The sequence below is a fragment of the Haliotis cracherodii genome, unplaced genomic scaffold (genome assembly GCF_022045235.1).
Source record: "Haliotis cracherodii isolate W230 unplaced genomic scaffold, xgHalCrac1.p SCAF_12, whole genome shotgun sequence".
NCBI classification, from domain to species: Eukaryota; Metazoa; Mollusca; class Gastropoda; order Lepetellida; family Haliotidae; genus Haliotis; species Haliotis cracherodii.
This window is the reverse complement of record NW_027266267.1, coordinates 25,746,610-25,772,940: the sequence shown is the minus strand read 5'-3', so window position 1 is coordinate 25,772,940 and position 26,331 is coordinate 25,746,610. Positions and strand designations below refer to the sequence as shown.

The window sequence follows — 26,331 nt, the reverse complement described above, 5'->3', positions numbered from 1 at the left end:
CTTTTATTACCTGCCCTGCGAGACAATGTACATACTTATAAATTGGATTCGACCTCAAACGTTATTAAAACGTTACTAGGCTGAAAACGTCGCCGAAACATTGCAAACCCGAGGTCCAAAACACAACCATGATACCCGTGTCAAATACACTCTATCAAATAGCCATTTCTTGTTTGTTTCAGTTTTGGCCACCATTAACATGGGTGTATATTTTCTTTTGCACAGGAGGTTAGTTGAAGAGCCTATAAAATCAAAAATCCATTTCGGATGTAATGAATCAATGAAACATAACCATCCTCTTTGTTTCTGTGAAGATACCATCAAACACAGTTGTATACTTTCTTTTGCATGGTAGTTTAATAGTACAGATCTGGCAGTTTGAAACACTAACATAAAGTAGAACGTCTTTCAGAGTTCTATTCATAAAGGTGGGTAGTGGTGGAGTAGCCTAGTCATTAATGCGTTCGCCCGTCACGCCTAAGACCCAGGTTCGATTCCTAAAATGTGTACAAGTGTAAAGCCCATTGTCCTTCGTGGTTATATTGCTGGAATACTGCTCAAAGGCGGCGTAAAACCATACTCCCTCACTCACACTATTCTCATTGGCAGTGATATCCCTATTCACAGCTGGTTATTACCTCCGAGCTTATTCCCTGTGTACATCAAGGTCAATCACAATGATTCGTAAATTACAGTGGGTTTAGGTTTTATTCCTGTCAAAACCATACATTTGAGCACATCAAAACAAATACCTCTGTCCGAGGTTTGCAAAATATACAAAGGGAACTTCATTCTGAGTTTCTGATATTATGACATCTGCGGGGCTCCGCTGAGTTGGTAAATTATGTTGGACTGAGTGAACTAACTGTACTGGCGATCGTTATAATAAAATTTATTTGAGAAAAAAATCAATTTGAAATGTATTTACTTTAAAGGATAGTGCAGAGCACTACAAAAAGGATAGTGCAGAGCACTACAAAAAGGATACCGCAGAGCAGGTTTCAATGTATCTGCCTGTGAAAACGAATATACATGTATATATTTATTGTGGAAGCATAACATTACGAAGACAACGTATACAATGTTCTGAGCTATCAAGTCTGTGTACAATCAATAGTGACACATTATCCCAGTTTGAGACATCCAGAACACAGTATCAGTGTAGTTGACATTGATAGGAAACTTGTGCCCTTGAACAAGTTATCTACGGGTCAAAATCTCGCTCAACATAACATCCACGAACTTCTATTCAATGGACGAATTCGGATTTCATTTTTTACGCAGTACAACAATTTTCTATACCAAGAAAAGCCAGCAACATGTCCTATATTCAGTACAGACAGCACCATGTTCTATATTCAGCACAGAGAGCACCATGTTCTATATTCAGTACAGACAGCACAATGTTCTATATTCAGCACAGACAGCACCACGTTCTATATTCAGCACAGACATCACCATGTTCTATATTCAGTACAGACAGCACCATGTTCTATATTCAGTACAGACATCACCATGTTCTATATTCAGTACAGACAGCACCACGTTCTATATTCAGTACAGACAGCACCATGTTCTATATTCAGTACAGACAGCACCATGTTCTATATTCAGTACAGACAGCACCATGTTCTATATTCAGTACAGACAACACCATGTTCTATATTCAGTACAGACAGCACCACGTTCTATATTCAGTACAGACAGCACCATGTTCTATACACAGTACAAACAGCACAACGTTCTATATTCAGTACAGACAGCACAACGTTCTATATTCAGCACAGACAGCATCATGTTCTATATACAGTACAGACAGCACCACGTTCTATATTCAGTACAGACAGCACCATGTTCTATACCCAGTACAGACAGCACCATGTTCTATATTCAGTACAGACAGCACAACGTTCTATATTCAGTACAGACAGCACAACGTTCTATATTCAGTACAGACAGCACAACGTTCTATATTCAATACAGACAGCACAACGTTCTATATTCAGCACAGACATCACAATGTTCTATATTCAGTACAGACAGCACCACGTTCTATATTCAGTACAGGCAGCACCATGTTCTATACCCAGTACAGACAGCACCACGTTCTATATTCAGTACAGACAGCACCACGTTCTATATTCAGTACAGGCAGCACCATGTTCTATACCCAGTACAAACAGCACAACGTTCTATATTCAGTACAGACAGCACAACGTTCTATATTCAGTACAGACAGCACAACGTTCTATATTCAATACAGACAGCACAACGTTCTATATTCAGCACAGACATCACCATGTTCTATATTCAGTACAGACAGCACCACGTTCTATATTCAGTACAGGCAGCACCATGTTCTATACCCAGTACAGACAGCACCACGTTCTATATTCAGTACAGACAGCACCACGTTCTATATTCAGTACAGGCAGCACCATGTTCTATACCCAGTACAGACAGCACAACGTTCTATATTCAGTACAGACAGCACAACGTTCTATATTCAGTACAGACAGCATCATGTTCTATATTCAGAACAGACAGCGTCATGACCTATACCCAGTACAGACAGCGTCATGTTCTATATTCAGAACAGACAACACCATGTTCTATATTCAGCACAGACAGCATCATGTTCTATATTCAGTACACACAGAACCATGTTCTATACATAGTACAAACAGCACCATGTTCTATACACAGTACAGACAGCACCATGTTCTATATTCAGTACAGACAGCACCATGTTCTATATTCAGTACAGACAGCATCATGTTCTATATTCAGTACAGATAGCACCATGTTCTATATTCAGTACAGACAGCACCATGTTCTATATTCAGTACAGACAGCACAACGTTCTATACCCAGTACAGACAGCACCATGTTCTATATTCAGTACAAACAGCACCATGTTCTATACCCAGTACAGACAGCACCATGTTCTATACCCAGTACAGACAGCACCATGTTCTATATTCAGTACAAACAGCACCATGTTCTATACCCAGTACAGACAGCACCATGTTCTATACCCAGTACAGACAGCACCATGTTCTATATTCAGTACAAACAGCACCATGTTCTATACCCAGTACAGACAGCACCATGTTCTATACACAGTACAGACAGCACCACGTTCTATATTCAGTACAGACAGCACCATGTTCTATATTCAGTACAGACAGCACCATGTTCTATATTCAGTACAGACAGCATCATGTTCTATACCCAGTACAGACAGCACCATGTTCTATACCCAGTACAGACAGCACCATGTTCTATACCCAGTACAAACAGCACCATGTTCTATATTCAGTACATATAGCACTATGTTCTATATTCAGTACAGACAGCACCACGTTCTATATTCAGTACAGATAGCACAATGTTCTATATTCAGTACACACAGCACCATGGTCTATATTCAGTACAGACAGCACCATGTTCTATACCCAGTACAGACAGCACCATGGTCTATACCCAGTACAGACAGCACCATGTTCTATATTCAGTACAGACAGCACCATGTTCTATACCCAGTACAGACAGCATCATGTTCTATATTCAGTACAAACAGCACCATGTTCTATACCCAGTACAGACAGCACCATGTTCTATATTCAGTACAGACACCACCATGTTCTATACCCAGTACAGACAGCACCATGTTCTATATTCAGTACAGACAGCACCATGTACTATATTCAGTACAGACAGCACCATGGTCTATACCCAGTACAGACAGCACCATGTTCTATATTCAGTACAGACAGCACCATGTTCTATACCCAGTACAGACAGCACCATGTTCTATATTTAGTACAAACAGCACCATGTTCTATACCCAGTACAGACAGCACCATGTTCTATATTCAGCACAGACACCACCATGTTCTATACCCAGTACAGACAGCACCATGTTCTATATTCAGTACAGACAGCACCATGTACTATATTCAGTACAGACAGCACCATGTACTATATTCAGTACAGACAGCACCATGGTCTATACCCAGTACAGACAGCGTCATGTTCTATACCCATCACAGACAGCACCATGTTCTATAACCAGTACAGACAGCACCATGTTCTATATTCAGTACAGAGAGCACCATGTTCTATAACCAGTACAGACAGCATCATGTTCTATATTCAGTACAGACAGAACCATGTTCTATAACCAGTACAGACAGCACCATTCTCTGTAACAAGTACAGACATCGCCATGTTCTATATGCAGTACAGACAGCACCATGTTCTATACCCAGTTCAGACAGCGTCATGTTCTATACCCAGCACAGACAGCGGCATTACATCAGAATATCTGCATTAAAGGTTTTTTTCAAAACCAACCTAGATAATAAAAGTACGTAGGTCTAGCCATTCTAGTTGCTTAGAATAGTCAGGTCTAGTTAGTTATGTTCCACTGCTTATTTGAAACAAATAATAAGAGAGTGAATTATTTCGTCATAAATAATTTCAGTCCATGCTTTAGCGTATGTCCAGGAGGACAAGACGTTAAGTAACCACATATTTATCAGCTGTACTTACATGTATTGACGTGGACATTGCGTCTGACTTACTGATTGTAGATTAAGACTTAACCTACTTGCATGTCGGTCTCAATACTATCATGTCACAAGGACAGTAGTCACGTGTACACTGTACCCGATAACTCTCATATATTCCCAAAGAGGTAACACTATCGAAGAAATTATTGTCATGCAAAGATATTTTTGTTAAATATTATTTGTGCTAGAAAGACCCCATTGGTATTAACAATTAACCAAACATACAAGATATTGTTGCTGGATGTCATGGAACAATTATGTTGTATTACAAATGTAATATAACATAAATCGTCCGGTCTTCTGTGTTAAGAAAACTATAATGTATAGCCTGAAACACTCACAGAAAACTAATTGTGTCTCCAACAGAAATCCCAGCTGGTATTAATGGAAACCGCACGTACTTAATACCCACATTGGATTAAATTCCATCTAGAAGGAGCACAAATGCTTGCAAATTAATCAAAGTTTCACAGATGATAAAATGGTCTTGGGCATTGTCTTGCCGATTTCAGGTACCGTGTATCACTTGTCACTACTGGTGAGCTGTAATGTGTAATGGGGTTGAACGTCTCGTTCTATTTTATTGCACTTATATAGAGACGGCATGCACGCGCAGTGTGTGTGTGTGTGTGTGTGTGTGTGTGTGTGTGTGTGTGTGTGTGTGTGTGTGTGTGTGTGTGTGTGTGTGTGTGTGTGGCTGCTTGTACTAGCCCAGATTGATGCCGATGCACACTGAGATACCATGCCGCAGTTTAACATGAACACCTCACTCAGACACAGTATACTGACTCCGAGCCGACCAGTCCGTGTTTTAACCCCTTAATGCCGAGCGCCAGACAAGGTAACAACAAGTACCATATTTTAACGTCTTTTTGGTATGACGCGTCGAGGATCGTACCCCTGACCTTTCGTTCTCCGGGCGGACGCTTTGTCAATACTGATTAAAGAAACGTACAACTACAACAAGGATCGGGTGGGAATTGCGTGTAGTCTCTCTCCCAGACCATAGAGAATAAAATTTAAAAGATGTCCAACGCTAGTCTGGAATGATTTGACAAGTCTACATTCCCTCAGCTCTAGGATTAAAGGGGGCACGGGTGGCCCAGTCGTCTAAGGCGCCGCGATTCGCAGAGTTGTGTCCCTTGGGCACGCCAGAAACCTATGATTGTGGGTTCGAATCCCGGTTCGCCCCGATTATGTTTCCAGATTTTTCAGCACCATACCCGTGCACGTGGGTGTCACCGAAGTGGTAAACGTCTGAGACCTGCATCACTTCGGGCTTACCTCCCACATTAAGCTGACACGCCGTGATATATATATGTAAACAAGATAACTTTATTTGCTGGTATCAAATGACAGCCTGAGTTGCACAAAGACTTAGTTGTAAGTGAAGTACAGCTTGAAGTGGGGGGAAGCCCCTCAGTGATGAAATTCTTAGACGTTTACCACTTTGGCGAAACAAATGAGAACCCGAATGCTGCTGACAAACAAAAAAATTAAAATGAGTCTGAATCCTTGTGGACGTGACTCTGCGCAGCGAATAGCAGCGTCTCGTACGATTGGGCAACCCCGTGACCCCCACTGACGAGGGTAGCACAATGTGGTTTCACCATGGTCAAGAGGGTTATAGTTTTATGTTTAGGACTAATGTTTGATGGAGGGGCGGTCGGGTAGCCGAGTGGTTAAAGCACTCGCTCGTCACGCCGAAGACCCGGGTTCGATTCCCGACATGGCTACAATGTGTGGAGCCCATTTGTGGTGTCCCCCGCCGTGATATTGCTGGAATATTGCTATAAGCGGCGTAAAACCATACTCACCCACTCACTCACTAGTGTGTGATGGTGATATTGTGTCTTTTCGTGATATACCTAACTTGTCTGTTAATGACAGTGTCAATATATTTGTCATATAAGATGACGTGGTATCGTTGTTATGTTATGACGTCACACAGACGGAACGTTGTAACGCATATACCACTCTATTCGCCACCGTGAAGATTCGGGTTACAATAGGTCTTCAACAACCTATGCTTGTCGTAAGAGACGATTGACGGGACCGGGTGGTCATACTCGTAGACCTGGTTGCATATCAGCGTTTGTTTCTTTCTTTCTTTGTTATCTAACGCCGCACTTAGCAATATTCCAGTTGTATGACGGCGGTCTGTAAACAATCGAGTCTAGACCAAACAATCCAGTGATTGACATCATGAACATCGATCCACGCAACTGGTCCCAAATACATGCATAGTCAGAAAGCATGGGTTGCTGAAGGCATATTCTACCCCGGATCTTCACGAAGCGCATTCCATCGTATCTCTATTCCGGGGTTCATGATGTCAATCACTCAATTATCCGATCCGCCGTCATATTGCTGGAATTTTACTTATTGTGGCGTCAAACAACAAACAAATAAATATACTACCTGTCGTTCTGACGTAACCCGCAATGGGGTGTCTTTATTTAGCGGTAGAGAGATATTAATGAGTTAAGATCAGCTTCTGAAACAGTTGTATTGACAATTGAATCACTGCGGCATAATTACTTTTGCGACAAATGTGTTTAAAAAGAAGGAAATTCTGTCCTACATTATTTGAAGTATGTTTGGCAGAACATGACATAAATTGTCAGTGTCCCGTTTTCAAAGACACAATAAGATAATTGCTTGTTACATGGGAATTCATAATGATAAATTGTCACATGTTTCCATCACGAGGTGCAGAAGCTCATCCATCTGGTACACGTCTGTGCAGTCTGCTAATGGCACGTGTACCCCACTCCACATGACGATAATGGGCTGGTTCCATCAACGTGATCGCATTAACATGACGTCAGCACTGTGGGCATGACGTCATAGTTGAATGAAAGACATCTTGAAATTTCGCGCTTTTCTTTATCAAAGTGTGACCTCACATGTACTGAGTCACAATGACGGTGGAGAAGTTCGAGCAATATTACGTGTTTACGTGTGGACGTGGATTACCAGGAGATTACCAGGTCTCGGTGCATTGTTTCAAGAGTCAGGAAGTAGAATGACTGAATACGGTATGCACTCATTGTAATCCCGCTGTTCAAGGTCAGGTGAGTTGCGCAAATGATCGTGGTTGGTGACGTAGATTCTTATCAGTGAAACACGCCACACTTGTATAGATAATTCCAATATTGTGACAAAGCACGTGAGTCGTGGTGACAGCTTGGTATATCCTTGATAGTTCTAAATGATAACATGCTTCCGCTGATAATACCAGTGTTGTGACAAGCAGATTTGTAAGACTCGGGTCCATGGTAGGATTACATACATACATACATACATGCATACATACATACATACATACATACATACATACATACATACATACATACATACATACATACATACATGCATGCATGCATGCACGCACGCACGCACGCACGCAAATACGCACGCACACTCACGCAAACACGCACGCACGCAAACACGTACGCACACCTACCTACCTACCACGATTTTGTTTCTAGGTTTATCAGCGCCAAACCCGTGCTCGTGGGTTTTCCCCATAGTGGTAAACGTCTGAGACTTGGGACTATGAGCTCTCCTCTCACGTCAAGCTGACGCGCCGTGAAATAACAGGAATAATGCTAAAAGCGGCATTAAATTCAACTCACTCACTCACTCCACCTTCTAGTGTCATTTGTAAGAGCGACATTTCGTAGGCAGATAAATGTTGTGTCAATATCTGTAATTGTTAATCGGTCGTCATCCGCTTTATTATTAGAGGTCAAATAGAGCTCCACGTTTGTAATGAAGCTGATAAAACGTCAGACATATATGTACACATCGCTATGCGGGCGTTCGTTCTGTAATCAGTGCCGAGAAGAGTGGACAAACTGACGGAGAAGCTTCAGAAAATCCTTCTAACTGGTGAGACACACGAGATGGTTTAGGAAAGAGAGGGTTGGGGGCGTAGACCCTGAGCAAAACCCTGTCATACGTCATAAATAGAAATTCTCGCACCCCCCCCCCCCCCCCCCCCCCTACATCTTGCCGCATACCCTGTCATACACCACTTACAGATATCCCCGTATCCTTCCCTACTCATGCATCGCAAATAGACATTCTCGTATTCTCCCTCGTCATACACCACTAACAGACATTCTCGTATATTCCCTCGTCATACACCACTAACAGACATTCTCGTATACTCCACCGTCATACACCACTAACAGACATTCTCGTATACTCCACCATCATACACCACTAACAGACATTCTCGTATATTCCCTCGTCATACACCACTAAAAGACATTCTCGTATACTCAACCGTCATACACCACTAACAGACATTCTCGTATACTCCCTCGTCATACACCACTAACAGACATTCTCGTATACTCCACCATCATACACCACTAACAGACATTCTCGTATACTCCCTCGTCATACATCACAAACAGACATTCTCGTATACTCCACCGTCATACACCACTAACAGACATTCTCGTATACTCCCTCGTCATACACCACTAACAGACATTCTCGTAAACTCCACTATCATAAACCACTAACAGACATTCTCGTATACTCCACCGTCATACATCACTAACAGACATTCTCGTATACTCCCCCGTCATACGTCACTAACAGACATTCTCGTATACTCCCCCGTCATACATCACTAACAGACATTCTCGTATACTCCCTCGTCATACATCTGAATAATTCACTAACAGACATTCTCGTATACTCCCTCGTCATACATCACCAACAGACATTCTCGTAAACTCCACTATCATAAACCACTAACAACATTTTTCGTATCCTCCACTGTCATACACCACTAACAGACATTCTCGTATCCTCCTTCGTCATACACCACTTTCAGACATTCTCGTATCCTCCCTCGTCATACATCACTAACAGACATTCTCATTTACTCCCTCGTCATACATCACTAACAGACATTCTCGTATACTCAACCATCATACATCACTAACAGGCATTCTCGTATACTCCACCGTCATACACCACTAACAGACATTCTCGTATACTCCACCGTCATACACCACTAACAGACATTCTCGTATACTCCTCCGTCATACACCACTAACAGACATTCTCGTATATTCCACCGTCATACACGACAAATAGACACTCTCGTATACTCCACCGCCATACACCACTAATAGACATTCTCGTATACTCCACCGTCATACACCACTAATAGACATTCTCGGATACTCCCCATCATACAACACAGAACTTTTCCCACCTCCCGAGTCTCACAACCACACAGATTGACAGACAGACAGACACACACACACACACACAGACAGACACACACACACACACAAACAGACACACACAGACAGACAGACACACACAGAGACAGACACACACACACACAGACAGACACACACACACACAGACAGACACACACACAGACAGACACACACAGACACAGACACACACACACAGACGCGTCCCACGTCCCACGTCACTGAGGGCGAAACTCGGACCATCGCGAATACCACATCAGCTGTGGTCAAACTCAGACCGAGGTCCTTGACCCTAATTGTGCACACAACCATGTTTGCAACTCAAACAACGCCGACCCTTCGACCACACGACACCGCCAAACGGAAACATCTATTTCCTAACAGGAGTTCAATTATCGCATTTTCAGAGATTACTAAATTCAAGTATAATTCCTCTTATACGTGGTTTCTCATAAAATAAGGGACAAAAAATATACCGAGTTTTTCTGTCATTTAACTGCAAATTTAAATATTAAATTCTTAATTAATGTTAAATTTGATTTAACTCTATTTAACCATCACTTATTCCTGCAACAATTTGTGATAGGTAGTAAACATTCTCGTACCCTCCCGCTCATACACCACTAACAGACATTCTCGTATCCTCCCTGCTCATACACCACTAACAGACATTCTCGTATCCTCCCCGCCCATACACTACTAACAGACATTCTCGTATCCTTCCCGCTCATACACCACTAACAGACATTCTCGTATCCTCCCCGCTTATACACTACTAACAGACATTCTCGTATCCTCCCCGCTCATACACTACTAACAGACATTCTCGTATCCTCCCTACTCATACACCACTAACAGACATTCTCGTATCCTTCCCGCTCATACACCACTAACAGACATTCTCGTATCCTCCCTACTCATACACCACTAACAGACATTCTCGTATCCTTCCCGCTCATACACAACTAACAGACATTCTCGTATCCTTCCCGCTCATACACCACTAACAGACATTCTCGTATGCTTCCCATTCAAACACCTCTAACAGACATTCTCGTATCCTCCCCGCTCATACAACACTAACAGACATTCTCGTATCCTTCCCGCTCATACAACACTAACAGACATTCTCGTATCCTCCCCGCTTATACACCACTTACAGACATTCTCGTATCCTCCCCACTCATACACCACTAACAGACATTCTCGTATCCTCCCCGCTTATACACCACTAACAGACATTCTCGTATCCTCCCCGCTCATACACCACTAACAGACATTCTCGTATCCTTCCCGCTCATACAACACTAACAGACATTCTCGTATCCTTCCCGCTCATACACCACTAACAGACATTCTCGTATCCTTCCCGCTCATACACCACTAACAGACATTCTCGTATCCTCCCCGCTTATACACCACTTACAGACATTCTCGTATCCTCCCCGCCCATACACTACTAACAGACATTCTCGTATCCTCCCCGCTTATACACTACTAACAGACATTCTCGTATCCTCCCCGCTCATACACCACTAACAGACATTCTCGCCTCATCACCATCCGTCGTCGCGAATTAAAATAAGTTTACAAGTATTAAACAATGTATCTGTGTAGATATTTACAGTTATAATTACTCATCGATGATTTGTTATTTTCTAACTAATTCACAGTAATTCGAAGTTCAAAGTCATCTTATCAGCAAAATGAAGCAATGAAGAATATTCATTACGCGAAAGTCTGTAACGCCACTTGCACTCGGAACATCGCGTGGATCAAGCACTGTATTTGTGAAACGCCCGACAATCCCACAAGACGATATATTTAGTTTATGCTGCTTTGGATACACGAACGTCGTGTATCAATTAATGTCTTATGTCGGCAGGTCTTTGTACAAGCATCGCTGTCCACACTTGGCTTCGGGGAGATGACTTTATTGAAAACATTTGTGTCGGAAAAACATTGAAAGGACCAAAGTACAAGTAGTCTGTTCTTAAATGCCTTTGCGGTCGTCTTTCCGCTCTCTAATTTAAATATGACGTTCCCTTGCATAAATCAAGGAGTGGACACTTTCCATGCACAAATGATGCATAAATAAACTCTGACAGCTCGAACAACGTTTTTTATGTTTATTATATGAATACAGTGGAACACTGTTCCGTCCATTTCGCAAAATAAGTTTGAACATCACGCCATACAGGGGGGCATGTGGCCATTTAGACATACATGTACGATTAACAGTAGGCGGATCCAGACGGGTGCAGGGAGTCCATACCCACCCTTTTAAAATCCTGGCTCCGCACTTGCGATTAACCATCTCCGTGCGTACACAACACTCAGTACTAATAATACTCATACACTTTCATCTTTGGTTTCTTCCTATCTCATTTCGTTTCATTTGAAATCTGGTGATTGCCTTTTATACGCACAAACTATTAACACGCCCGGTGCGCCTGGTGAGGGTGGAAGGGTTCCATGGGTGGGGTTACTGTGGCGGATGGGTGGGGCTACTATGGTGGATGGATAGGGTTACTATAGTTGATGGGTTGGTTTACTATGGTGCATGGGTGGGGTTACTATGGTGGATGGGTAAGGTGACTATGGTGGATGGGTAGAGTTACTATGGTGTATGGGTAGGGTTACTATGGTGTATGGGTAGGGTTACTATGGTGGATGGGTAGGGTTACTATAGTTGATGGGTTGGTTTACTATGGTGGATGGGTAGGGTTACTATGGTGTATGGGTAGGGTTACTATGGTGTATGGGTAGGGTTACTATGGTGTATGGGTAGGGTTACTATGGTGTATGGGTATTGTTACTTTGGTGGATGGGTTGGTTTACTATGGTGGATGGGTAGGGTTACTATGGTGTATGGGTGGGGTTACTATGGTGGATGGGTGGGGTTACTATGGTGGATGGGTAAGGTGATTATGGTGGATGGGTAGGGTTACTATGGTGGATGGGTGGGGTTACTATGGTGAATGGGTGGGGTTACTTTGGTGGATGGGTAGGGTTACAGTGGTGGATTGGTAGGGTTACTATGGTGCATGGGTAGGGTTACTATGGTGGATGGGTAGGGTTACTATGGTGTATGGGTAGGGTTACTATGGTGTATGGGTAGGGTTACTATGGTGGATGGGTAGGGTTACTATGGTGTATGGGTAGGGTTACTATGGTGTATGGGTATTGTTACTTTGGTGGATGGGTTGGTTTACTATGGTGGATGGGTGGGGTTACTATGGTGGATGGGTAAGGTGATTATGGTGGATGGGTAGGGTTACTATGGTGGATGGGTAGGGTTACTATGGTGGATGGGTGGGGTTACTATGGTGAATGGGTGGGGTTACTTTGGTGGATGGGTAGGGTTACAGTGGTGGATGGGTAGGGTTACTATGGTGGATGGGTTGAGTTACTGTGGTGGATGGGTAGGGTTACTATGGTGGATGGGTAGGGTTACTATGGTGGATGGGTAGGGTAACATGGTGGATGGGTAGGGTTACTATGGTGAATGGGTGGGGTTACTTTGGTGGATGGGTAGGGTTACAGTGGTGGATGGGTAGGGTTACTATGGTGGATGGGTTGAGTTACTGTGGTGGATGGGTAGGGTTACTATGGTGGATGGGTAGGGTTACTATGGTGGATGGGTAGGGTAACATGGTGGATGGGTAGGGTTACTGTGGCGGATGGGTAGGGTGACTATGGTGGATGGGTAGGGTTACTATGGTGGATGGGTAGGGCTACTTCGGTGAATGGGTAGGGTTGCTATGGGGGATGGGTAGATTTACTATGGCGAGTGGGTGATGTTGACGATGGGGATTTGTAGGGTTACTATGATGGGAGGAAAGGAATGCTATGGTGGGAGGAAAGGGATGCTATGGTGGGAGGAAAGGGTTGCTATGGTGGGAGGAAAGGGTTTCTATGGTGGGAGGAAAGGGGTGCTATGGTGGGAGGAAAGGGTTACTATGGTAGGAGGAAAGGGCTACTACGGTGGGAGGAAAGGGGTGCTATGGTGGGAGGAAAGGGGTGCTATGGTGGGAGGAAAGGGGTTCTATGGTGGGAGGAAAAGGTTACTATGGTGGATGGGTGGGGTTACTATGGTGCATGGGTGGGGTTACTATGGTGGATGGGTGGGGTTACTATGGTGGATGGGTAGGGTCACCCCGGTGGATGGGTAGGGTTGTGAATGGGAAAGGTTACTATGGTAGATGGGTATGGTGACTATGGTGGATGGGTAGGGTGGATGGGTGGGGTTACTATGGTGGATGGGTAGGTTACTATGGTGGATGGGTAGGGTTACTATGGTGGATGGGTGGGGTTACTATGGTGCATGGGTGGGGTTACTATGGTGGATGGGTGGGGTTACTATGGTGGATGGGTGGGGTTACTATGGTGGATGGGTAAGGTGATTATGGTGGATGAGTAGGGTTACTATGGTGGATGGGTAGGGTTACTATGGTGGATGGGTAGGGTTACTATGGTGGATGGGTGGGGTTACTATGGTGAATGGGTGGGGTTACTTTGGTGGATGGGTAGGGTTACAGTGGTGGATGGGTAGGGTTACTATGGTGGATGGGTTGAGTTACTGTGGTGGATGGGTAGGGTTACTATGGTGGATGGGTAGGGTTACTATGGTGGATGGGTAGGGTAACATGGTGGATGGGTAGGGTTACTATGGTGAATGGGTGGGGTTACTTTGGTGGATGGGTAGGGTTACAGTGGTGGATTGGTAGGGTTACTATGGTGGATGGGTTGAGTTACTGTGGTGGATGGGTAGGGTTACTATGGTGGATGGGTAGGGTTACTATGGTGGATGGGTAAGGTAACATGGTGGATGGGTAGGGTTACTGTGGCGGATGGGTAGGGTGACTATGGTGGATGGGTAGGGTTACTATGGTGGATGGGTAGGGCTACTTCGATGAATGGGTAGGGTTGCTATGGGGGATGGGTAGATTTACTATGGCGAGTGGGTGATGTTGACGATGGGGATTTGTAGGGTTACTATGATGGGAGGAAAGGAATGCTATGGTGGGAGGAAAGGGATGCTATGGTGGGAGGAAAGGGTTGCTATGGTGGGAGGAAAGGGTTTCTATGGTGGGAGGAAAGGGGTGCTATGGTGGGAGGAAAGGGTTACTATGGTAGGAGGAAAGGGCTACTACGGTGGGAGGAAAGGGGTGCTATGGTGGGAGGAAAGGGGTGCTATGGTGGGAGGAAAGGGGTTCTATGGTGGGAGGAAAAGGTTACTATGGTGGATGGGTGGGGTTACTATGGTGCATGGGTGGGGTTACTATGGTGGATGGGTGGGGTTACTATGGTGGATGGGTAGGGTCACCCCGGTGGATGGGTAGGGTTGTGAATGGGAAAGGTTACTATGGTAGATGGGTATGGTGACTATGGTGGATGGGTAGGGTGGATGGGTGGGGTTACTATGGTGGATGGGTAGGTTACTATGGTGGATGGGTAGGGTTACTATGGTGGATGGGTGGGGTTACTATGGTGCATGGGTGGGGTTACTATGGTGGATGGGTGGGGTTACTATGGTGGATGGGTAGGGTGACTATGGTGGATGGGTAGGGTTACTATGGTGTATGGGTATTGTTACTATGGTGGATGGGTAGGGTTACTAAGGTTGATGGGTATTGTTACTATGGTTGATGGGTTGGTTTACTATGGTGGATGGGTTGGTTTACTATGGTGGATGGGTAAGGTGACTATGGTGAATGGGTAGGGTTACTATGGTGGATGGGTATGGTGACTATGGTGGATGGGTAGGGTTACAGTGGTGGATGGGTAGGGTTACTATGGTGGATGGGTTGGGTTACTGTGGTGGATGGGTAGGGTTACTATGGTGGATGGGTAGGGTTACTATGGTGGATGGGTAGGGTTACTATGGTGGATGGGTAAGGTGATTATGGTGGATGAGTAGGGTTACTATGGTGGATGGGTAGGGTTACTATGGTGGATGGGTAGGGTTACTATGGTGGATGGGTGGGGTTACTATGGTGAATGGGTGGGGTTACTTTGGTGGATGGGTAGGGTTACAGTGGTGGATGGGTAGGGTTACTATGGTGGATGGGTTGAGTTACTGTGGTGGATGGGTAGGGTTACTATGGTGGATGGGTAGGGTTACTATGGTGGATGGGTAGGGTAACATGGTGGATGGGTAGGGTTACTATGGTGAATGGGTGGGGTTACTTTGGTGGATGGGTAGGGTTACAGTGGTGGATTGGTAGGGTTACTATGGTGGATGGGTTGAGTTACTGTGGTGGATGGGTAGGGTTACTATGGTGGATGGGTAGGGTTACTATGGTGGATGGGTAGGGTAACATGGTGGATGGGTAGGGTTACTATGGTGGATGGGTAGGGTAACATGGTGGATGGGTAGGGTTACTGTGGCGGATGGGTAGGGTGACTATGGTGGATGGGTAGGGTTACTATGGTGGGTGGGTAGAGCTACTTCGGTGAATGGGTAGGGTTGCTATGGGGGATGGGTAGATTTACTATGGCGAGTGGGTGGGGTTGACGGTGGGGATTTGTAGGGTTACTATGATGGGAGGAAAGGAATGCTATGGTGGGAGGAAAGGGATGCTATGGTGGGAGGAAAGGGTTACTATGGTGGATGGGTGGGGTTACTATGGTGCATGGGTGGGGTTACTATGGTGGATGGGTGGGGTTACTATGGTGGATGGGTAGGGTCACCCCGGTGGATGGGTAGGGTTGTGAATGGGAAAGGTTACTATGGTAGATGGGTATGGTGACTATGGTGGATGGGTAGGGTGGATGGGTGGGGTTACTATGGTGGATGGGTAGGTTACTATGGTGGATGAGTAGGGTTACTGTGGTGGATGGGTAGGGTTACTGTGGTGGATGAGTAGGGTTACTGTGGTGGATGGGTAGGGTTACTATGGTGGATGGGTAGGGTTACTATGGTGGATGGGTGGGGTTACTATGGTGCATGGGTGGGGTTACTATGGTGGATGGGTGGGGTTACTATGGTGGATGGGTAGGGTGACTATGGTGGATGGGTAGGGTTACTATGGTGTATGGGTATTGTTACTATGGTGGATGGGTAGGGTTACTATGGTTGATGGGTATTGTTACTATGGTTGATGGGTTGGTTTACTATGGTGGATGGGTTGGTTTACTATGGTGGATGGGTAAGGTGACTATGGTGGATGGGTAGGGTTACTATGGTGGATGGGTAGGGTTACTATGGTGGATGGGTAGGGTTACAGTGGTGGATGGGTAGGGTTACTATGGTGGATGGGTTGGGCTACTGTGGTGGATGGGTAGGGTTACTATGGTGGATGGGTAGGGTTACTATGGTGGATGGGTAGGGTAACATGGTGGATGGGTAGGGTTACTATGGTGGATGGGTAGAGCTACTTCGGTGAATGGGTAGGGTTGCTATGGGGGATGGGTAGATTTACTATGGCGAGTGGGTGGGGTTGACGGTGGGGATTTGTAGGGTTACTATGGTAGGAGGAAAGGGTTACTACGGTGGGAGGAAAGGGTTGCTATGGTGGGAGGAAAGGGGTGCTATGGTGGGAGGAAAGGGGTTCTATGGTGGGAGGAAAAGGTTACTATGGTAGGAGAAAAGGGTTACTACGGTGGGAGGAAAGGGTTGCTATGGTTGGAGGAAAGGGGTTCTATGGTGGGAGGAAAGGGGTACTATGGTGGGAGGAAAGGGATGCTATGGTGGGAGGAAAGGGGTTCTATGGTGGGAGGAAAGTGTTGCTATGGTGGGAGGAAAGGGTTGCTATGGTGGGAGGAAAGGGTTGCTATGGTGGGAGGAAAGGATTACTATGGTGGGAGGAAAGGGTTGCTATGGTGGGAGAAAAGGGTTGCTATGGTGGGAGGGAAAGGGGTGCTATGGTGGGAGGAAAGGGGTTCTATGGTGGGTGGAAAGGGGTGCTATGGTGGGAGGAAAGGGGTTCTATGGTGGGAGGAAAGGGTTACTATGATGGGAGGAAAGGGTTACTATGGTGGGAGGAAAGGGTTGCTATGGTGGGAGGAAAGGGTTGCTATGGTGGGAGGAAAGGGGTGCTATGGTGGGAGGAAAGGGGTGCTATGGTGGGAGGAAAGGGGTGCTATGCTGGGAGGAAAGGGGTGCTATGGTGGGAGGAAAGGGGTGCTATGCGGGGAGGAAAGGGGTTCTATGGTGGGAGGAAAGGGGTTCTATGGTGGGAGGAAATGGGTGCTATGGTGGGTGGAAAGGGGTGCTATGCTGGTAGGAAAGGGGTGCTATGGTGGGAGGAAATGGGTGCTATGGTGGGTGGAAAGGGGTGCTATGCTGGTAGGAAAGGGGTGCTATGGTGGGAGGAAAGGGGTGCTATGGTGGGAGGAAAGGGGTGCTATGGTGGGAGGAAAGGGGTGCTATGGTGGGAGGAAAGCAGTGCTATGGTGGGAGGAAAGGGTTACTATGGTGGGAGGAAAGGGTTGCTATGGTGGGAGAAAAGGGTTGCTATGGTGGGAGAAAAAGGTTGCTATGGTGGGAGGAAAGGGTTGCTATGGTGGGAGAAAAGGGTTGCTATGGTGGGAGGAAAGGGTTGCTATGGTGGGAGGGAAAGGGGTGTTATGGTGGGAGGAAAGGGGTTCTATGGTGGGTGGAAAGGGGTGCTATGGTGGGAGGAAAGGGGTTCTATGGTGGGAGGAAAGGGTTACTATGATGGGAGGAAAGGGTTACTATGGTGGGAGGAAAGGGTTGCTATGGTGGGAGGAAAGGGTTGCTATGGTGGGAGGAAAGGGGTGCTATGGTGGGAGGAAAGGGGTGCTATGCTGGGAGGAAAGGGGTGCTATGCTGGGAGGAAAGGGGTGCTATGCTGGGAGGAAAGGGGTGCTATGCTGGGAGGAAAGGGGTGCTATGCGGGGAGGAAAGGGGTTCTATGGTGGGAGGAAAGGGGTTCTATGGTGGGAGGAAATGGGTGCTATGGTGGGTGGAAAGGGGTGCTATGCTGGTAGGAAAGGGGTGCTATGGTGGGAGGAAAGGGGTGCTATGGTGGGAGGAAAGGGGTGCTATGGTGGGAGGAAAGGGGTTCTATGGTGGGAGGAAATGGGTGCTATGGTGGGTGGAAAGGGGTGCTATGCTGGTAGGAAAGGGGTGCTATGGTGGGAGGAAAGGGGTGCTATGCTGGGAGGAAAGGGTTGCTATGGTGGGAGGAAAGGGGTGCTATGCTGGGAGGAAAGGGGTGCTATGGTGGGAGGAAAGCAGTGCTATGGTGGGAGGAAAGGGGTGCTATGCTGGGAGGAAAGCAGTGCTATGGTGGGTGGGAAGGATTGCCATGTTAGTTTGGTAGTAACGACATGGTGCGTATGAAAGCCTTTATTATGGAGGAAGATATTTTTATTTAGATAAAGTATTGAAAACATCGAAACATGTCACTTAAGGTCGACACATTCAAAAAAAGGTACGGAACATTTAAATTGAACTAGAAGTCATGTGAATACAATTTGTTTTCAAAACAGCCAATGTGGGATCTCTGCTGACAAATTCTACAACTTCTAAATAGAAGCAACAAACCCCCTTCTCCAATCATAAGAAATTTCTATTTAAAGAAGAGTCCTCTGTACGATTCCGATATAAACATGAATTAGTCTTAATGATTCATAGTTTATATTCCATCCCCTAGCAACATGGACCCACATATAAAATTGCTACTATTTTAAGATTAGGTTCGCAATCTAATACCACTAACCAAAATGGACTTGAGAACGTCAAAACAATGTGTAGCTTAAGAAAAAAAAATGAACTATATACTCACGCACGCACGAACATAGATTAATTGTCTTAAATAAACGTCGAATAATTATACTATTTGTTTTAGATCTCAAAGGGTATAGTCGCGTTAAAGTGCATGACACTAAACGGTATTATTGTGAAATCCGTTATCAAATAGATAAGTATATAAGAAAGCATGACAATCCTGTGTCCTTGCTCGCACAACATGCTCGATAACTGTCGCATAATCTTGGCATATGGTGTTTGATACGTGTCGGCTGCGTTCAGTCGTGATGGATAATAAAACGCCGTGAAATACACCGTCTCTAATGCCACATCACATTTAAAAGAATGTGCTTGTCACGACCGTAAACAGAACAGAGAGGCAGCGAGAACCTCTCCTTGCGGCCGCCCTCCTGACCTAGAAACCCACGGCTGAGAGACGGAGATGTCACATGATTTCGACAAAAGACCAACCCACTTCGTCAACCATCCATACCATCCCGTACACTTCGTTCCATCAGTGAGATGGGGGACTGTACGTGTTAGCAGCGGGTATTACATAGCACAATGACAGTCAATATGTAAGAAATGATAGAGAATAAGCCTGTCAACTGACCTGATTAGACTCCCGCTCCCTTCTACTCAATGTGTGTTATCAGGTTGAGCTAACCCTAGTCCGCTGTTTACCTAAGCTCACTAAAAATAGCACCTGCATGATATTTCCTATAGTGTTGTGTCGTATAGACCCGATTCAATACGTTGTCTTCGTTGTACTGTCGTTTATACACGGGGGCAATGCATATATATCTTATGCTGTTTCTATTTTGAGATGAAGGGTAAATAAATTATACATAATGAGTGTCGATCGTGTCTTCTGGTGTTATTTTCTAGTAGGACAGAAACTGCTTTCAAATAAGAGTATTTTGGGCTATTACTTATCTAAAGTAAACTACTGTTATAACGAACACAAAGGGACCACTAATTTTAGTTCGTTATAACCGTAGTTCGTTATACGCATATATATAACACATGGCCGGGACAAAAAAAAATAAGTTCGTTATATGGGTCAGTTCGTTATAAGCGTGTTCGTTATGCACGTAGTTTACTATTTGTTAATGGTAAAGTAAGACAAGTTATTGGCTTTGTAAATATTGGCAAGTGAAATGTAATATACATATCAGTATGGATTCTCAGACAGTTACGAATATAATTAAATATGACTTGCAAAATAATGCAGTTGCTGGGAATATATACACGTTTTGTAAGGCAAGCTTCATATGTAATAGGGGCGGTCGGGTAGCCTAGTGGTTAAAGCGTTAGCTCGTCACGCCGAAGACCTGGGTTCGATTCCCGACATGGGTACAATGTGTGAAGCCCATTTCTGGTGTCCCCCGCCGTGATATTGTTGCTAAAAGAGGCGTAAAACCAAACTCACTCACTCACTCACTTCATATATAATAGATATGATAGGGGAATGGGTGGCAATTCACGGTGCAGAGTTGCGTCCCTTGGTCACGCCGAAACCTCAGATTGTCAGTTCGAATCCCGGTTCGTCCCGATTATGTTTCTAGGTTTGTCAGCATCTTACCGGTGTTGGTGAGTTTCACCAAAGTGGTAAACATCTAAGACCTGCAGTACTTCGGGCTTTGCTCCCACATCCACCTGCCACGCCGTGATATCTATACCTGGAATATTGTTCATAGCGGCGTTAAACCCCACTCACTCATACATATGTACCCACGAATATGCAACATATCTCAACTTAGAACCCTACATAAAAGTACAACATTGCATTCCTCATTGCCTCAACAGCGGGGGTGGTTGCAGTCGCATTTGTAAAAACTAGTTGCAGAAGGCATTACAGTAAACTACGGTTATAACGAACTCAAAGGGACCAATAATTTTAGTTCGCAAAAACCGTAGATTGTTATAAGCATATATTCAGCATATATACAACAAATGGCTGGGACTAAAAAGTATGTTCGTTGTATAGGTCATTTCGTTATAAGCGTGTTCGTTATAAACGTAGTTTACTGCGAATAAAATGAATCGCAGGTGGGGTTTATCAACACACACAAGACCAGTATGTAGGACTCATTTACATATATACACATAGAATTCCAAGCAAAGAAAGTAAACACTTGTGTTTGAGTATGGCTAAAAATGAAACAACAAAGAACTGGTTATTCGATGTATTTCATAATTTATCACACTACACGCTAAGTAAGGATAAGATATATGGATGAACATCTTCTTTATTGCAATGAGGAGCGGCGTTTCGGTGTAGGTTCTAACACCGTTATCAAGCAAGTGTTGATACAGCGGTGTTAGAACCTACACCGAAACGCCGCTCCTGCTTGTAATAAAGAAGAGTATCTCACAACAGGTGACGTGCACATGACGGCTCAATGAACAAGAGTCGCAACATCACAAGTAAAGCGAAGTATGAGTTCTCAAGTGTGTCTTTTGGCCGGCAATTTATTACAGTAAACTACAGTTATAACGAACTCAAAGGGACCACTAATTTTAGTTTGCAATAACCCTAGTTCGTTATAAGCGTATATACAGCATATACACAACAAATGGCTGGGACTCAAATATAAGTTCGTTATATCGGCCATTTGTTATAAGCGTGTTCGCTATAAACGTAGTTTACTGTACAGTAAACTACGGTTATAACGAACACGCTTATAACGAACCAACGGATATAACGAACTAACTTTTTAGTCCCGACTATATGCTGTAGTTATGCTGTATATATGCTTTTAACGAACTACGGTTATAACGAACTAAAATTAGTAGTCCCTTTGAGTTCGTTATAACCGTAGGTTACTGTATTACCTTTAAGTATTTTATCATAAAATTTATGAAAAGTCTGATATTCTACTACGTGTATTTGTGAATTGTGTATTTCAGAATTTGCGAACATAAGGAATTGGCAACCATCACGTGCATGTGTTTCTTCTCCAAACATACCACTGAATATAAATGTATACGTCATTGATTCATTCATGTCATTTTCATCACTATTGTGCCTTCAATGCACAGATAGTTGAACTGGCTGGACATTCTCTGGCGTTGACAATGTATATTAACTACCAAGGACAAAGATCTTGGAGAATGGCGAAGCTTGTCACATGATGGCAAGGTAGCAGGAATCAATAGTGATCCATATCTGCAGACTAACTGAACACTTGATATCTTCTCTTAATATGTGTGCCATAGTACGCACGAATAACGATCGAAACACTTCAGATGAAAAGAATTTTTAGTTTATGTATTTATAAAACCTCGACCTATTACTTGCAGAAAATCGAATATCAGCAGCCACACTGGAAAACTCAACTGCAAGTAGTTAATGTTTGCCTACTTTACACTATATTTTCTGTAAGTATGGTACACAGTAGATCTTAAACCTTTCCCCGATTATGTAAATTAACTTCATGATAAAGCTGTGAATGGATACAACACCCATGTTAACGTCTTTGTTGTGGCAGTTAAGCTTTTTAGCAGGTAGTCTCTGAGTTTGGCTAAAATTACAACGTCAGTATATAAGGACAGTAAATATCTCATGCATTATTCTCTCTATGTATGTCACTTAGGTCAGACCTAATGCAATTGCTTCACATTTTAGTGGCTCTATCTCCCGTAAATATAAACCAAATTGGACGAAACAGCCTTTACGATTAGCATGTCAGAATCTATGTGCATACCCATATATTTGCATACTTCTACTCCGATTTAAATATGATGGATACAGCAGCGATTTTGTGTTCTTGTTTGTTACTATAAGATAAGGGGGGTTTGTTAAAGTCACGAAATTTTAATTTCAAAATATTTTCAATATTTGAGGTGAGTTACATGTAGAGAAAATCTATTTGATTAAAAACCTATTCCCGAATTTGTTTTACCTTGCAAAACAATAATGGATGTGTCAAAAAATCTTCAAAATTTGTTCTACAAAATCGAGCGTAACTTTACTGTGTACCAACTTTGGAGAAATGTTAAAAAATCAATATCGGAATGTGATATCTCTGAGGCGCCAGTAAGACACTAGTCAATCAGTACGCCAGTGTTTTGTAATTCATTACATTTGGTGATAAGACATTTCGTCAAATTGTTTATTATTCGTGTAGTGTCATTCCATCATTTCGTATTATACTTAAATGGGGCGGTCGGGTAGCCTAGTGGTTAAAGCGTTCGCTCGTCACGCCGAAGACTTGGGTTCGGTTGCCGACAATGTGTGAAGCCCATTTCTGATGTTCCCCACCGTGATATTGCTGGAATATTTCTATAAGCGGCGTAAAACCATACTCACTCACTTAAATGTATGTGGTTTTGTGTCAGAACTGTTTGGTTGCTGGTAAATACAACACGACGAAATATATCTGGTCGTGATGAACGCCGGAGTGCCACCTGGCCAGCTGGTTAATATCGCCTACTTCTATACACAGACGAGTTCGTTTTTTTTACCTTTATCCGTAGGTGTGAACACATCTCCAGTGACGTCATAAAAAAAATCAATTTTCGCCACATACAGCAAGTTATTTTTCGTATCGAACGTGTACCGTTATACACAGGCATATAGATCCATTTCATATTGTCGTTCAGATATATCGCCATTCTTTTGCAAAACACTTTTTCAGACAACTCTCCGTACTGTTTAAGCGGTTGATGAACCTCAGCTGGAAATCACTGACTGAGACACCATAAATTATTTAGTGTCCTGTGTGGAAATATGCAAATTATTAATTTTATTCCCCAGAAAGGAAAGTTAATATTCTTTGTCTCTGCATAATTGGACCGTTAATGGCCACAATTCATGCACGATTTTCCTTTTTCAGAAATTTGCATCAGACAATTAACTAGAAAGAACTCTGCGGCGCTAGTCTCATTCACGTTATCCGAAAAGAGTTCGCGAAATTTCGTAAAATGATATTTAATTCACTTTTTATCAGATACTGAACGTCACAAATCTTTGATGATGTGTCTTTGAGACGATGACACTCTAATGCATTGCTTCTAACTGGCGACAAGATAGACACAATTTTATGGATAATAACTTCTTTGATTACTATGAAAAGCGACGTTTCGGTATAGATCCTTATACAGTTGTCAACCAAAAGCGACGTTTCGGTATAGATCCTTATACCGTTGTCAAGCAAGACTTGCTTGACAACGGTATAAGGATTTATAGTTACCGAAACGTCGCTTTTCACAGTATTAAAGAAGTTGTTATCCATAAAATTGTGTCTATCTTGTCATCCGTCAACTTCTAAGAAATGCCTATCAAACAATTTCTAACTGGCGGAGAATTTATTTGATATGTGTCGGTAAACGTCAGTTCGTATTGGGCACTGAATGCAAAATGAAAGTAGCGGGCATCGAAATTATAACTAGGGTCACAAACCAATAAAAGAGAGTGAGTGAGTGAATTAGGTTTTACTCCGCTTTTAACAATAGTCTACCAATTATGACGTCAGTAGACACACATAGTACCCACGTGAGGAAATGAACCCGGATCGCGTGACGAGCTAACGCGTTGACCTCTTGGCTACCCCCCGTCCCTCATATCTGCAAGAAAAAACATTAATCGTTTTTTTATAAACACAAATATTATGTGAACGCGACATTTCTGTCCTGAAATATATATGCCAAATACAAAACGTTAACATAAGTATAGACATGTAAAATAGCAATGTGAGATTGGTCTGTTTATTTGGAGGGGCGGTCGGGTAGCCTAGTGGTTAAAGTGTTCGCTCGTCACGCTGAAGACCCAGGTTCGATTCCCGACATGGGTACAATGTGTGAAGCCCATTCCTGGTGTCCCCCGCCGCGATATTGCTGGAATATTGCTAAAAGCGGCGTAAAACCATACTCACTCACTCTGTTAATTTGGCGAATTCCCAACTTCCCAACACCGATGGCACAGCACGCCCTTATATATAGTGGGGTAGCCTAGTAGGAAAAGCGTTCGCTTGTCACACCGAAAACATGGGGTCTACTCCTAGTGGTGTGTTGTCTCCTGTCATGAAATTGCTGGAATATTACGTAAACAGGCGGGGAAATTCCTGCTCCCTTCGTCAACGTGGTCTGCTTTGCTAAACATAAAGATTGAACGGTGCCTTGAGATATTTACATATCACACATTCTGAGTCGCAAACATCTGTCCGGTTTAAATATGATATCATCACCAGCCTGAAACTGATTAAACAGCTTGTGAATTGTGGGCAGGAGCACAAGTGAGTAGATGTGAAATGAGGTTTGTATGTGTGTGTGTGTGTGTGTGTGTGTGTGTGTGTGTGTGTGTGTGTGTGTGTGTGTGTGTGTCTACCTGTGCCAGTCCAGACTAATGTTGGTTTTCTTGTCCTATCCCGCTGAGATACCATGAGATACCATGCCGCAGACTCCAAGCCGATCAAGTCCTTGTTCAATTCCCTTGATGCAGAGCGCCAGACAGGGAAACAACAAGTACCATCTTTTAATGTATTTTGGTATGACTCCGTCATGGATCGAACCGCCGGCCTTCTGCTCTTCGGGCAGACGCATCTATGCAGATCCACTAGACCACAGGAGAATAACAATTCAGAGTTGGTGCTCTATATGCAAGATTCGCTGAAGGTGACCATCAAGATTTTAACAACAAGTCAGACGTATACACGCGTAATAGAAATAACATATACAAAAAATTTATTGCTGCTGACAAATTATTTTGAGCAGCGGGTCAGTTCACGGAAGCTCTACACAGTTCTTGTCTTCTTCGTAACTTTATAGATTCCATTGG

General features: G+C 43.9%; 1 protein-coding gene across 1 annotated transcript in view; it reads right to left on the bottom strand.

Moving 5' to 3' along the window:
* Window positions 1-20,242, bottom strand: part of LOC139457724 (retinoic acid receptor gamma-A-like) — a 69,052-nt gene extending 48,810 nt beyond the window's left edge. The window contains exon 1 of the mRNA XM_071239075.1: window positions 20,164-20,242. The gene's annotated coding sequence lies outside the window, so the exon portion shown is untranslated. The remainder of the gene's footprint in view (window positions 1-20,163) is intronic.
* Between the last annotated feature and the right edge of the window lie 6,089 nt (window positions 20,243-26,331).